This window comes from Phoxinus phoxinus (assembly GCF_949152265.1).
Source record: "Phoxinus phoxinus genome assembly, chromosome: 2".
NCBI classification, from domain to species: domain Eukaryota; kingdom Metazoa; phylum Chordata; class Actinopteri; order Cypriniformes; family Leuciscidae; genus Phoxinus; species Phoxinus phoxinus.
In genome coordinates this window covers 51,359,991-51,376,339 of record NC_136877.1, presented here as the reverse complement: position 1 = coordinate 51,376,339, position 16,349 = coordinate 51,359,991, and positions in this window count along the sequence as shown.

Here is a 16,349-nt window from a genome sequence, read left to right as displayed (position 1 = left end):
GATATTACCACATATTAGTTTAAAATCTGTTAAAATCACAGATTGAACTGATCTGTCTGGTATTATCATCATCATCTGGTATTATTATTATTAATACAGTAAAAGCAGAGCACTCTAAACTGACATCTTTACAAACGTGTGCATTTAATGATGTATAAAATCATGCAGAAAGTGTTCAGTCTTTGAAAGCAGTGAATTCTGAATTATAGAAGTTTACATATTCTGGGATTTTCTACTGTAGATCTGATGATTTCAGGGCTAGAAATTCTCACATTACAGTTTTTTTTTTTTTTACAAAGGTTTTGAGGTCAAATTAACTTTCTTTTTTAAATTGATTTAGTAATATGTGATTAAATTACTCTGGGTGTCATAATAGGTTTTTGAAAGATTGTATTTGTATTTTTGATGAGCAACTGTTTTGTTGTTGTTTTTCTGGTTCTGTATGACATTGGATAAACTATATTTGCCTTTGTAAATGAACCACTTGCTCTGGACTTTAGATTATGTTTATTTCTTGTGAAATTCTTCAGGCATTCATTTTAATTCCACTTTTTGTTGTATATGTTACTGTTTTGTAATATAACAAATATAAAAAATAAATAATCATGCTTTGCCAGCTACATCTGATCTCATCAACATATTCACTATATTGTGTAATCTTTTATAAGTACGCATATATTTGAAGTAAATGAAGCTAAAAACAAACACATTTTTGTTTACAATATATTAAATATTGTAACTGTTTTTGTTGTAAGGGTTGGTTTACTGAAAATGATTTAGGTATTTTTTTATTCATTTTTAAATTACTGACTTGTTTTGGACCTTCACCACATCAAACAGATTAAAACCTAAATGCATATAATGTCATTAAAAGTTCTCCATTATTAATTAGTATATTAGTCAGAGTGTTTCAAGAACATCATTCTAACCATCCTAGTGGACATTTTATGTCAATTTAACATCCATATGACATCAAACATTGATGTCAAAATTACGTCATGAAATAAGTCAAAAATGAAAGTCATATTGACATCAAAGTTTCAATGTCAATTTGATGTCAAGATTTTGACCTCTGCTGATGTCATGCTTTGTTGGCATTTGATGTCAATTCAACATTTATTTGACGTCAAGATATCATGATGTTGCTGTCATTACAATGTCAAGCTTTGTTAGCATGATGTCACGTCAGGATGTCATGATGTTGATGTCATTTTAATGCTATTTTTGATATCATTCAATATCAAGCTTTAATAACAGATTAAATTGGCATTTTATAGTATATGCAATTATAGTGTCTGCTGTCATTTTTTAAGTGAACTAAATGTGAACATGCTAGGATTTAAATAAATAAAAACACACATGCTAAATACAAAGACCTAGGCCTACAACTTTCAAGATCATTCAGGCAACTGTAGGTCTTTTAGATGTTGAAAATGAGTCGCATTGATCTACAATGAGTAATACATATACTTTTTCAGACATTGTTTTGACATAGATTTCACATCAATTTGACATCTTATTTCCTGACATCAAATCAACATCGATGTAATGTCAATGATATTGACCTGAGATGTAGGGACCAGAAAAAAACATGTCAGATTAACACCTTTGTTGGCCTCTTTACAACCACAAGGAAATAATTAGCCTCCAAAATATAATAAAAATATGCATATTCATGTCATACATGATGGTCAAAATCTTGACTATTTGTTGATGTCAAATTGACGTCAAGTTGCCCTGCTGGGTTAAAAAAACATTCCACGCCGCAGACTGACCGACTCCATCACGCCACAGACTGATCGACTCCATCACGCCACAGACTGATCGACTCCATCACGCCGCAGACTGACCGACTCCATCACTCCGCAGACTGACCGACTCCATCACGCCACAGACTGACCGACTCCATCACGCCGCAGACTGACCGACTCCATCACGCCACAGACTGATCGACTCCATCACTCCGCAGACTGACCGACTCCATCACGCCGCAGACTGACCGACTCCATCACGCCACAGACTGACCGACTCCATCAAGCCACAGACCGACCGACTCCATCACGCCACAGACCGACCGACTCCATCACGCCACAGACTGACCGACTCCATCACGCCACAGACTGACCCACTCCATCACGCCACAGACTGACCGACTCCATCACGCCACAGACTGACCCACTCCATCACGCCACAGACTGACCGACTCCATCACGCCACAGACTGACCGACTCCATCAAGCCACAGACTGACCGACTCCATCACGCCACAGACTGACCGACTCCATCACGCCACAGACTGACCGACTCCATCACGCCACAGACTGACCGACTCCATCACGCCACAGACTGACCAACTCCATCACGCCACAGACTGACCGACTCCATCACGCCACAGACTGACCGACTCCATCAAGCCACAGACTGACCGACTCCATCACGCCACAGACTGACCGACTCCATCACGCCACAGACTGACCGACTCCATCACACCACAGACTGACCGACTCCATCACGCCACAGACTGACCGACTCCATCACGCCCCAGACTGACCGACTCCATCACGCCACAGACTGACCGACTCCATCACTCCGCAGACTGACCGACTCCATCACGCCACAGACTGACCGACTCCATCACGCCACAGACTGACCGACTCCATCAAGCCACAGACTGACCGACTCCATCACGCCACAGACTGACCGACTCCATCACGCCACAGACTGACCGACTCCATCACGCCACAGACTGACCAACTCCATCACGCCACAGACTGACCGACTCCATCACGCCACAGACTGACCGACTCCATCACACCACAGACTGACCGACTCCATCACGCCACAGACTGACCGACTCCATCACACCACAGACTGACCGACTCCATCACGCCACAGACTGACCGACTCCATCACGCCACAGACTGACCGACTCCATCACACAACAGACTGACCGACTCCATCACGCCGCAGACTGACCGACTCCATCACGCCACAGACTGACCGACTCCATCACGCCACACACTGACCGACTCCATCACGCCACAGACTGACCGACTCCATCACGCCACAGACTGACCGACTCCATCACGCCGCAGACTGACCGACTCCATCACACCACAGACTGACCGACTCCATCACGCCGCAGACTGACCGACTCCATCACGCCGCAGACTGACCGACTCCATCACACCACAGACTGACCGACTCCATCACGCCACAGACTGACGACTCCATCACGCCACAGACTGACCGACTCCATCACACCACAGACTGACCGACTCCATCACGCCACACTGACCGACTCCATCACGCCGCAGACTGACCGACTCCATTACGCCACAGACTGACCGACTCCACGCCACAGACTGACCGACTCCATCACGCCACACTGACCGACTCCATCACGCCACAGACTGACCGACTCCATCACGCCACAGACTGACCGACTCCATCACGCCACAGACTGACCGACTCCATCACGCCACAGACTGACCGACTCCATCACTCCGCAGACTGACCGACTCCATCACGCCGCAGACTGACCGACTCCATCACGCCACAGACTGACCGACTCCATCACGCCACAGACTGACCGACTCCATCACGCCACAGACTGACCGACTCCATCACGCCACAGACTGACCGACTCCATCACGCCACAGACTGACCGACTCCATCACGCCACAGACTGACCGACTCCATCACTCCGCAGACTGACCGACTCCATCACGCCGCAGACTGACCGACTCCATCACGCCACAGACTGACCGACTCCATCACGCCACAGACTGACCGACTCCATCACGCCGCAGACTGACCGACTCCATCACGCCACAGACTGACCGACTCCATCACGCCACAGACCGACCGACTCCATCACGCCACAGACCGACCGACTCCATCACGCCACAGACTGACCGACTCCATCACGTAAATATAAATATAAATATCACCTGAGTTTAGAAGATATTGCACTAAACAGTGGGAGTATGGCACTTAGTATATCACTGCTTCCACAAATTCAAAATAAGTATAATTAGTATAAGTATAAATTCAAAGAAAAGTAAAACGTATTGTCCTTATACTTTTATACTATTTTCATATTTTAAAAAAAAGTATAGTAATGACAACTTACAAGGTGAATAAATTGTATACTGTATCTACTGCAAGTATGTTGTATTGAATATTGAATATTAGGCCTATCGTATGTCTGTATATTCAGCACTTGCATACTGTGAAAATACAGTGACCCAACTGCAAAGCCAACAAGATTACAGTAAAAAACTGTAAATGAAAAGCTTGTTACAGTGAAGTAAACTCAGAAGAGTTGTGCAACTGCAGTATCGAGGTCAGAGAGAGAGATTTATTCTGCTTCAGCTTCATGTCTTCATGTTGGGTTCAGACTGTGGACTTTCTCCACATCAGAGACAATATCATCTCTGCAGGAGAAGGGAAAACCCCTAAAGCAGATCCAGCCTTCTCCACATCTTCCTCTTCCTCTTCCTCCTCCTCTTCCTCCTCCTCTTCCTCCTTGTTCACCACCTCTTACATGCACTCTTTCTCCTCTCCTTCCATCTATTGTTGGTATCAACATTCAGTGCAATATTTGGAGTCAGTTTTGACACTCTGAACGGACTTGTACTATGTACAGTTGGTTTGGTCACATCATTAGAAACAAGTGTGAACAATTTTGAGTCTGTGTGTGTAAAAAATGACAACTGTGTTTGTTTTACAACAGTAGTTGTGTTTAACTTGTGCAACGTGAGTTTTAGTGAGTGAGAATGTGTGTAGAGTTTTGAAAAAAAAAAAAAAAAAATGTTACAAAGTTGCAAGTTGGTGTGATGTAACCTGACTCATCCTGATGGATGAAGTAACTAGTAATATAGCAACTTTCAGTTTTCAGCAGCTTTATTCAGTCATGTCGACTGCCGGCAGAGGGATCTGTGGAGCCAGTCAGTGTTCTGCTGCACGTGAGACGGCCAGAAGAGCAAGACAAGCACACTGGGTGAAGAGGTGAAGAGTGCTACTCAAGGCTTATAACATGTACAGGGGGGAAATATTTGCTGATCTGCAAACGGCAGATCTATTGCACAGATATTGCTTGCAAGTATTGGCCTTACCTTGAGAAGTTGGCAGTCTCCATGTTGCACTTTTACTGCAGACGAGACCGTTCCTCTCTGTCATTCATGCCAAGGCTCATTCAACCAAGTGTGAGGTACTGCAGATTCTTTATCATACCATTTGAAATTGTATTTTTATGACTTATATAAGACACTGTATATGATTATAATATAAGTGTTAGATAATCTGGAGTGGCAAACATGAGGAAGGTTCTGGCACAACTGCAGGGAGGACGTCGAACAGTCGGTAACAGTCCCGTTGTGCCCTCACAACCAAGTACAAAATCTGATAATTGTTGCTTATTTATTTTATTTTATGAAACCGGTCTTTCTCTTTTTATTGTTTTTATTCTTTTAAGAATAAAATTATTTTATTATTTTATTCTGTTAAAGGATTAGTTCACTTTTAAAAAAACGTTTGCTGATAATTTACTCACCCCGATGTCATCCAAGATGTCCATGTCTTTCTTTCTTCAGTCGAAAAAGTTTTTGATAAAAACATTTCTCCATATAATGTACTTCACTGGGGACCAAACGGTTCAAGGTCCAAATGACAGTGTCAGTGCAGCTTCAAAGGGCTTTAAACGACACCAGACGATGAATACGGGTCTTATCTAGCGAAACGATCGCTCATTTTAAAAATAAATAAAAAAGTTTAAGTTTTATAAGCACAAATGTTCGACTTGCTCTGTTCTGTGATGCGCGTTCGTGACGTCACGTGATACGCAATTACGTTGGAAAGGACTTCCTTGTTCGGCGATTACGAACTGGGGGCCGGCTGTGAGTGTTGGCTGGGCTGTTCATTTATCTCCTGTAAAGCGACTGGGGGTTTTATTAGGCAGGTTCTGGTTAGGTTAAGGTCTGGCTGTTCTCTATAGTTTTCCTTAAACACTAGAACTACTGGAATTCCAAAACTACTAGAAGGACCATAGCGGTCATTTTGACCGTTCATCCTTTGACGTTCATATGGCCGTACTGAACGTCATTTTCGTCATGTCATATCTACATTGAAACCTTCTTTTTAAGTTTTCAAATGAAGCTTTTAATTCCTGTCATCATGTTATGACGCTATCACTCTTAAAACAAGCACAAAAGAAAGTGTAAACAGTGCTTTAATGTAGTAGCATTTAACTGTGTGTGTGTCACTCCTGGCTTGCTTTATTGTGTTATGCTGTTTGATCCTGTGTACCTTTTGTCACCAACGTTTATGGCTATTCAGCCCTTTTCTCCTGAAAGCGGGATCATGTGTGTGGTGTGAATTATACACGAGTGTAGAATTGCTAGTAGTACGTCTACCTGCTTTAGAGTAATTTTGACCTTAGGACTTCCTTTCCCTCTAGAGGGCGCCAGATCTTCCACACTGGGTTTGAGCAGAAGTGTTAAATGTTTATGCATATGTATACTTAACTAGTTGCATACATGCAGTCCATGCACTTGCTGCACCTGTTCACATTAGTAATGCTGTGATTGTAGATCACGTATATGGACTTTACTAACCTCCCTGCCTAGTCGTGCGTATACCTATATACATTGTGTGTGTTTTTGATGCTTTGTCTCTTGTTGCTGTACCTCAAGAGTCAACAATAAAATGTCCTGCTCCCGTTACACATGTACTAGTGTTTTACCTGCTGTTTAAAATGTACAGGTCAGATTTGTATTGAAAGGATGCTACAGTATTTGTGTGACTTCAGAATCCAGCAACATCCTCACCATGAAGAAGTTTGGGCATTTTGGAAAGCAGTAGCAGGCCTGGTTCTGGACCCGTTTACATTAGTTTTGTCTTTAGCTGTTGCTGGTTGTGGAATAGCTGGAGATGCAGCAAGTGAAAATCACGTTATTGACGCGATCAAGCAGAAAAACCTGCGTGAGACTATTGAGAAGATCATCAATGATTTCCAGAACAGATTCAACATCTGAGTACAATGTATAACACCACAAAAGAGTTTCGGCAGATGAAGAGGGATTCTGTTCAAAATAAGGAAATAAGAGTGAGATCTGTGGACACCGCAGTAACTGCCAAAACTCTCAAACTGGTGGAGGAACTAACGGACACAATCTCAACTACATTAGTTGCTCTTGGTCATTACAGTATCAGCAAACGAGACAAAATATGAAGAAACTTTGAAATGTATTAATCAGATGAGAGAAACAGCTGTTACATTTAAAAAGACTGGATAAAATATAAAAAGTGTATTAACATGCTTAACAGAGCATTACAAATCAGTTGAAAATCTTAGAAATGATTGAACTGATATGTCTGGTTTTATCATCATCTGGCATACTTACCAATAATACAGTGCAAGCAGAGCATCTAAACTGACATCTTTAAACACGTGTGCATGATGCAAGTCAAAGGGTGATCGGGCCTGTGTCTCCTGTTTTCTGTGAGGTCTGCTCCTTCATTGGACATTTTTAAATCTACTCTTAAATCATATTTAATTTTTTTAGCTTTTGGAACCTTGTAATTGTTGTGTAGACTGGCTTGTACTTTGTACAGCACTTTGGATCAATCTATATTGATTATTGTTTAATATTGTTTAAATGTGCTTTAGAAATAAATATTGTTGTAATATGTGATTAAATTACTCTGGTTGTAGGTTTTTGAAAGATTTTATTTTGATGAGCAACTGTTTGCATGTTTAATCAAACTTTTGTTCCTGTTTTTATGACCTTGGATACAATATTTGTCTTTGTAAATAAACCATTTGCTCTGGAGTTTAGATTCTATTTATTTCTTGTGAAATTATTCAGGCATTCATTTGAATTGCCATTTTTGAGGTCTATGTTATTGTTTTGTAATGTAATGTAAAATAAAAATAGCAATAATCATGCTTTCCCCGCTGATGCTGATGTCAAAGATTATTAATCTGTTCATTAGTTCAGTTCTGTCTTCCTCCGCCTGTGTTCCTATAGTTTCTGATTGATTGTTAGTTCAGTTCGGGTGTGTCTTGTTCATTTGCTCTTCAGTTTTGTTAAACCCGTATCACATTTATGCGGATGATACCCAGTTGTACATGTCAATAAAACCTGGGTCTAAGTCCTTATCTGATTTATTAGCCTGTGTAAATGACATTAAGAGTTGGTTGGGTGATCATTTTCTTCAGTTAAATAAAAATAAGACTGAAGTTATTTTATTTTGCTCCCCCATTTGGTAGACGGCCTGACCTCTATTTTAGGACCTCTGCAAGTGAATATCCAGCCTGTTCTCACGCAAATGCGTCTCTATAGCACGCAGTGTGTTTATCGTGCAATTTATACGCGAAAATGAGTTTTTACGTGGATATAATACGCAGTTTTGCGCGTGCATATGATACGCACTTAATTGCGTGATATACACACGCACCCCACACCACTAATCCTACCCAAGCGTATAATACACACGCACGCTACCCCACCCTAAACCCAACCATGTGCTATCCATGCGTATACTATGCACGTAAAAACTCATTTTCGCGTATATATTACACGATAAACACACTGCGTGCTATATAGACGCATTTGGTGTGATCGGGTTGGAATATCCGCACTCATGTAAAGAACGTCTCGGTTACGGATGTAACCCTCGTTCCCTGAGTAGGGAACGGAGACATTACGTCGAATGACGACGAATGGGGTTCGCTTAGAAGCCTATCCTCTCCGAATATTAATAAAACGAGCCAATGGCAAGCAAATGCCATGGGTCTGCTGAATTTGCATAGCGTAACTCCGCCCCACTGTGTGGGTATATAAGGAAGTGAGCCGGCAACATGCAGATATGTTTCTTCGCTGAAGGAGCCAAGCTGAACTCAGGCTGTTCCAGCGGTACAGCGGAAGTGGCAGGAAGACGTAACGTTCCCTTTCGTTGTCACTTCGAGTTACGTCGAATGACGACGAATGGGGTTCCCAGTCCAATCACGCCACCTCGGCTGTCTTCCAGTGCCCTGCGTAAGTCGTGAGACTGTCGTGAGACTAGCACGGACGAAGGACTCCTACTTAACACAGGAATACCAAGGTACACTGGGAAGCATATCACAGTGGAAATATGCAATCAGTGCCCGCCCTAAGGGGGGGGACTTAAGAAAACACATATGACCCGGAGGGGGGTGCATACGGAGAACACTGGGGTGTCCAGCCCGTAGGGTGGAGTATTTCAACCCCAGGGGTGGCAGACTGGCTTGCCAAGGGAAAGACACATGCTCGAAGGAGGCTTACAGTGGAAATACACACGTGGGGGTCGCCCAGCGGGGGAACCATGCACATGGTGGCACCTAGCCAACGCGAAAGCTGCCGGAGGCATAACTCTGGCGTTGATGTCAACAGCGCTGGAGGAACTCAGGGCTTATCAGGCTCACCTGAGGAGAATATCGCACGTATCCAGTCCGTGGAGTGGAATGGCGAGCAAGCGAAGACACATGAGCGGGTCCTAGCACCGGCTGGTTGAAGCGAGTACTCGGGAGGACACTGGCTCCACTCGGAGATTATAGAATCTGGCGAATGTGTTGGGTGTCGCCCAGCCTGCAGCTCTGCAGATGTCTGTTAGCGAGGCGCCATGCGCTAGAGCCCAAGAGGAGGCCACACTCCGGGTGGAGTGGGCCGTCACACCAAGGGGGCACGGTCGACCTTGCTGCTGGTAAGCCAAAGCAATGGCGTCCACTATCCAGTGAGACAACCTTTGCTTGGAGAGAGCCTTTCCCTTCAGCTTCCCACCATAACAGACAAAGAGCTGGTCTGAGGTCCTGAAACACTGCGTTCTGTCTACGTAAGCACGGAGGGCGCGTACTGGACAGAGCAATGCCAAGGCTGGGTCTGCCTCCTCCAGGGGCAGCGCTTGCAGGTTCACCACCTGGTCCCGGAAGGGAGTGGTGGGAACCTTGGGCACATATCCAGGCCGGGGTCTCAGGATCACGTGAGAAAAGGCCGGCCCGAATTCCAGGCACGCTTCGTCTACAGAAAATGCGTGCAGGTCCCCTACCCTCTTGATGGAGGCCAAAGCAACCAGGAGCGCTGTCTTAATTGACAGGAACTTAAGCTCCACTGATTGCAGAGGCTCAAAGGGAGCACTCTGCAGGGCAGTTAGAACCACTGAGAGGTCCCAAGAGGGCACGAGAGGAGGGCGAGGAGGCTGTAGTCTCCTCGCTCCTCTCAGGAACCTGATGACCAGGTCGTGCTTTCCCACGGACTTACCATCAACTGCATCGTGATGTGCGGCGATAGCGGCAACATATACTTTCAGGGTGGAGGGAGACAGCCTTCGCTCCAACCCATCCTGCAGGAAGGAAAGCACGACACTGATCGGGCATGATCTGGGGTCTTCTAAATGTGAGAGGAGCACCAAGAGACGAAGAAGTTCCACTTCAACGCGTAGGCATGTCTAGTGGACGACGCTCTAGCGGAAGTGATGGTAGCCACCACCGCTGGTGGTAGGGTACTCAAACCTGCCTCGTCCCGCCCAGGAGCCACACGTGGAGGTTCCAGGGATCGGGACGAGGGTGCCAAAGGGTGCCCCGTCCCTGAGAAAGGAGGTCCTTCCTCAGAGGAATTGGCCAGGGAGGTGCTGTCGCGAGGAGTACAAGTTCGGAGAACCAGGTTCGGGTGGGCCAGTGCGGCGCAACCAATATGACCTGCTCCTCGTCCTCCCTGATCTTGCACAGGGTCTGTGCAAGAAGGCTCACTGGGGGAAACGCATACTTGCGGAGGCCCCGGGGCCAGCCGTGCGCCAGAGCGTCCGTGCCGAGCGTGCCCTCGGTCAGGGAGTAAAACTGGGCGCAGTGGGACGAGTCGTGGGAGGCAAACAGGTCTACCTGTGCGTCCCCGAACTGATCCCAAATCAGCTGGACCGCCTGGGGATGGAGTCTCCATTCTCCAGGAAGAGGCTGAAGCCGTGAGAGCTCGTCGGCTGCACAGTTCAGGTCTCCCGGAATATAAATGGCTCGAAGCGACCTCAGATGCTTCTGACTCCATAAGAGGAGGTGGCGGGCGAGTTGCGACATACGGCGGGAGCGTAAACCACCTTGTCGGTTGATGTACGCTACTGTCGCGGTATTGTCTGATCGGACTAGTACGTGCTGGTTCTTGAGCAGCGCCCGGAAGCGGTGCAGAGCGAGACGTACTGCCAGCAACTCGAGGCAATTGACATGCCATAGGCGGTGGGGTCCTGTCCAGGAGCCCGCGGCAGCATGTCCATTGCACATGGCACCCCAGCCCGTGGAGGAGGCATCCGTTGACACAACAACATGCCTGGAAACTCGTTCTAAGGGCACTCCGGCCCGTAGAAAGCTGAGGTTCGTCCACGGGGAGAAGGTCTGACGGCAGGTCGGAGTAACTGGTACTCGGAGCTTGCCCTGGTGCCATGCCCACCTCGGGACTCGATCGTGAAGCCAGTGCTGAAGCGGTCTCATATGAAGCAATCCGAGCGGCGTTACCGCGGCTGCAGATGCCATATGCCCCAGGAGCCTCTGAAAAAGTTTCAGTGGAACCGCACTCTTGCCCTCGATCTGTCTCAGGCAAGTCAGCAGTGACTGCGCGCGCTCGCTCGTAAGCTGCGCGCACATGGCGACCGAGTCGATTTCCATACCGAGAAAAGAGATCCTCTGCACGGGGCAAAGTTTGCTCTTCTCCCAGTTGACCCGAAGGCCCAGACGAGCTAGGTGCCGGAGCACTAGGTCCCTGTGTTCGCAAACCTGGTCCCGAGAGTGAGCTAGGATTAGCCAGTCGTCGAGATAATTCAGGATGCGAACCCCGTGTTGCCGTAGCGGCACAAGGGCTGCCTCGACGACCTTCGTGAAGACGCGAGGAGACAGGGCCAGTCCGAATGGGAGAACCGCGTACTGGTATGCCTGCCCCTCGAAAGCAAACCGTAGAAACGGTCTGTGTCGAGGAAGAATGGAGACATGAAAGTAGGCGTCCTTCAGGTCGATCGCTGAAAACCAATCCTGTGGCTGCACACATTCGAAAATGCGCTTGGCCGTGAGCATCTTGAACGAAAGCCTGTGAAGGGAACGGTTCAAGACGCGCAGATCCAGGATTGGCCGTAACCCACCGGTTTTCTTGGGGACAATGAAGTAGGGGCTGTAGAAGCCGGACCTCATTGCGGCTGGAGGGACGGTCTCGATCGCACCCTTCGCCAGCAGGGTGGCGACCTCCGCTCTCATGACAGGGGCATTGCCACCGACCATAGTGAAGCGGACTCCCCTGAAGCGGGGAGGAGACCGCGCGAACTGAATCGCATAGCCGAGCCTGATGGTTCGCGCGAGCCAGCGGGACAGGTTGGGAAGCTCTAACCAGGCTCCCAAGGACTGTGCCAGCGGGGTCATGCGAACGACAGACGTCCCCCCGGGGGTGCAGCGAAGCGGAATGACCGGCCCGGACGTGGGTGGCATAGCGGCCCGGTGTGGGGGCACGGTCATTAGCCGCGTCCTGCCAGAGGAGGCCAGGGAAGGACCAGCGTTCCACGGGGGCGTGCTCTGGCAGGGGTCTGGCGACAGAAGGGGATGAGAGCGGCGGGGCCCGTGGGCGGCGCGCACTGTCATTCCCTTCTGGGGGCTCAGAGATGGGGATATCAGTTCTTTCTTTAACCACATTAGGGTGCTGCCCACCCGTGGGTGAGCAGCGGGGAGTGGAGAACAAAAGATTCTCCCCCGGCCCTCCACCGGGGGAAGGAGTGGTCCTGCTACCATCTCCTGTGAAAAACTGATAGCCATCTCTGAGCAGCCCGTCTCAGGAGCGCCACTTGGCCTGGCGTTTAGCGGGGCGCGGGGCTGGAGAGGGCTGAGGCGCCTGCCTGCGGCGTCCTCCACGACGCGGCCCGGGTGAAGGCTGCTGCTGGGGCCGTGCGGGAGGGGCGGGAGCCGCGGGAGGGCGCCCTCGGCGGCGAGCAGGCTGAGGCGTCTGAACCGACAGCTGGGTGGAGGCAGCAGCGGGCCGTCGGGGCAGAATATGACGGATAGCCTCAGTCTGCTTCTGGGCGGTTGAAAACTGTTGGGCGAAGTCTTCAACCGCTCCGCCGAAGAGGCCAGCCTGGGATATGGGGGCGTCAAGCAGACGAGTCCGCTCAGCGTCCCTCATATCGGCCAGGTTGAGCCAGAGGTGTCTCTCCTGGACCACACTAGTGGACATCACCTGACCCAGGGAGCGTGCGGTCACTTTCGTCGCCCGGAGAGCGAGGTCAGTGGCGGCACGCAGCTCATTGAAGAGCCCTGGGTCAGTCCTCCCCTCGTGCATGTCCCTGAGCATCTGGGCCTGGTAGACCTGCAGAGTGGCCATGGCATGCAATGAGGCGGCTGCCTGCCCCGCAGCTCTATAGGTCTTCGCCACCAGGGTCGACGAAAACCTACAGGCCTTGGAGGGGTGCTTAGGATCACCACGGGAAGAAGCGCTCTGAGGACACAGTTGCATCGCAACAGAGCGTTCAACCATAGGTACCCCAGTGTACCCGTAAACAGCCGCCTGATCGAGAGGAGGAAAGGCGGAGGAGGTCGCCGAGCGATCACGGGAAGACAAGGGTGCCTTCCAGGACCTCGAGACCTCCTCATGCACATCCGGGAAGAAAGGCATTGGAGTCGGACGCCGACGTGAATCGGCGGCCGCCCCCAAAAACCAATCGTCCAGACGCGAACGCTCGGGGCAGGGTGGTGGATTGCACTCTAACCCGATGCTCGCGGCTGCCCGGGAAAGCATGGCCGTCAGCTCGGGATCAGGATCGGGCAATGCTGACGCGCCCGGAGGCGGCAGCACAGCCGACCCCTCATCTCCCGAGGACTCCTGCCCACCTTGTGATGCTGTGATCGACATAGCATCGTCATTAGGAGCGCCAGACGGCGCACTCGGTCCGCCGCCGACCGTTGGCCGGGACTGATCGAGCGCATCATCTGGTCGGCTCGCGGGTTGCGGCACTTGAGAGGGGGATGTGGCCCGAGGACGAATCGTCGGTTGTTGTTGCCACACCGTCACCCTCAGGTCACCCTGGCCACCAGCCGAAGTACCAGCTCTATTTGCACTAAAGCTGGTAGATCGGGGTGTGGATGAGGGGACTCTCACTCTTTCGAGATCTCGACCGTAGTGTCGCGATGGTCATGTTTCCGCAATGAAAACATGAGTCATCCACAAGCGCTGCTTTAGCGTGCTCTAAGCCCAAAACACGCAAAACAGCGATTGTGCCCATCTAAATCAGACAGCCAGTGACCACAACCAGAAGGGCACGGGCGATGCATCTTTAAAAAGACGTGCCACGCGCTTTGCTCTTTTAGAGAGAAGGAGAAATCCCCGCAGATGCTGAAGCGACCAGGGAGAGAACACACACACACTGGCAGATCACTGCTCAGATCGCAGGGAATGTGCACTCGCTGCAACTCGCTGTCACACCAACACCTGGAGGGAAGCTCGTCTCGAAGAGGAATGCAGAGATTAAACTCAGGATGGCTTGTGGAGTGAAGAATAACCTTGGCTCCGAAAGCGAAAACATATCTGCATGTTGCCGGCTCACTTCCTTATATACCCACACAGTGGGGCGGAGTTACGCTATGCAAATTCAGCAGACCCATGGCATTTGCTTGCCATTGGCTCGTTTTATTAATATTCGGAGAGGATAGGCTTCTAAGCGAACCCCATTCGTCGTCATTCGACGTAACTCGAAGTGACAACGAAAGGGAACCTGGGTGTTGTTGTCGATTCGGAGTTAAAATTCGACAAGCAAATAAACTGTTGTCAGGGCCAGTTTTGTCCAGTTTACGGCTAATTGAAATCTTTTCTATCTTTTGGTGACCTAGAGGCAGTCATTCACGTCTTCATTTCAACAAGGCTTGATTATTGCAACGCTCTGTATGCTGGTATAAACCAGTTTTCATTGCGTTTGCAACTGGTTCAAAATTCTGCAGCTCGCTTAATGGGGAAGAAACAATGTGAGCATATCACCCCTATTTTATCACATTTACATTGGCTACTTGTCAAATACAGAATTGAGTACAAGGTTTTAACTTTTGTATTTAAAGCATTGCATGGTCTGGCTCCAGTTTGTAACTCAGACCGTATGTGTCCATACTCTCCCAGAAGATATCTTAGATCATCCTCTGATAAATTATTAACCATCCCACTGTATCGCTTTAAATCTAAAGGTGACAGAGCCTTTTCCGTATTTGGTCCTGGTCTGTGGAATTCGTTACCTCAGTTTATTATCTTCTTCCTTATATGCATTTAAGTCATCTCTGAAAATTTATCTTTTTTCTCAGACCTACTCATAACTGTGGATATGTAGTGTTAGTGAGCTACATTTTTATACTATGTAATTTTGTGTGACTTATTTTTGTATGTTTTTTTGTGAAACACCTTGGTCAGCAGTAATGTTGTTTTAAGGTGCTATATAAATAAAAGTGACCTTGACCTGTGTTCTGTCTTATTCTTTTGTCCGTTCTTGTCATTGCTTTAAGTTTGTTGTTCTGTTCCCACTCTCTGTACGTTTTTGGATATCGTTTAATAAAAGACAGATCTTCGTTTAATAATTTTAGATCCTGTTTCGTCTCTGCAGCAACATCATTATTATAAAATTATCCATTACTAATTATTACTATAAAAAAAAATAAGTTTAAAGAATGTTTCAGGAACATTATACTAACCTTTAAAAAAACATTCCACTAATATTAAGTAAACTGGACATTGTAATGTTCCCATAAGCAGAATAATGTTTGTGAAGCGTTCTGTTATCTGTGGAGTTCGTCTCTCCTGCTCTCGAGCTTCATCTGGTGGACATTAAACATCTGTGATGAAACATGCTTATTAATCTCATATCAACAGCTTTAAATATATATTTACATTAAATACAACTAAAAAACACACTAATGCATATAACTGGGTAGAAAACGTCTCGGTTACGGATGTAACGCTCGTTCCAACATGGAGCGACATGGAAATGGGCATGTCAGCAGTGGCGGAGCCAGGAGTTTTTCATGGGGGTGGCACAGACATTTTTATTATTTGAATTTAAAAATGAGTTTGACTATAAGTATTGGGCTGTTTTAGTGCCTACACAACTGAATACAGTTAATTTATACTTAATTGTAATTGAGATAGTAGTGAATTAGGAATCATGGAATACTGAGTGATTTTTTTTCTTTTTTATTATTATTATTCACCACCTCCAGGCATATTAATAAAGGGGCACACACTATACCTAAAGTTCGACTTGCTCAGTTAGCTTGCTTCTGGTTCTCAAAACCCCCAATAGCTTGTTCTACATTGTTGCACCTTCATGAATGAGACA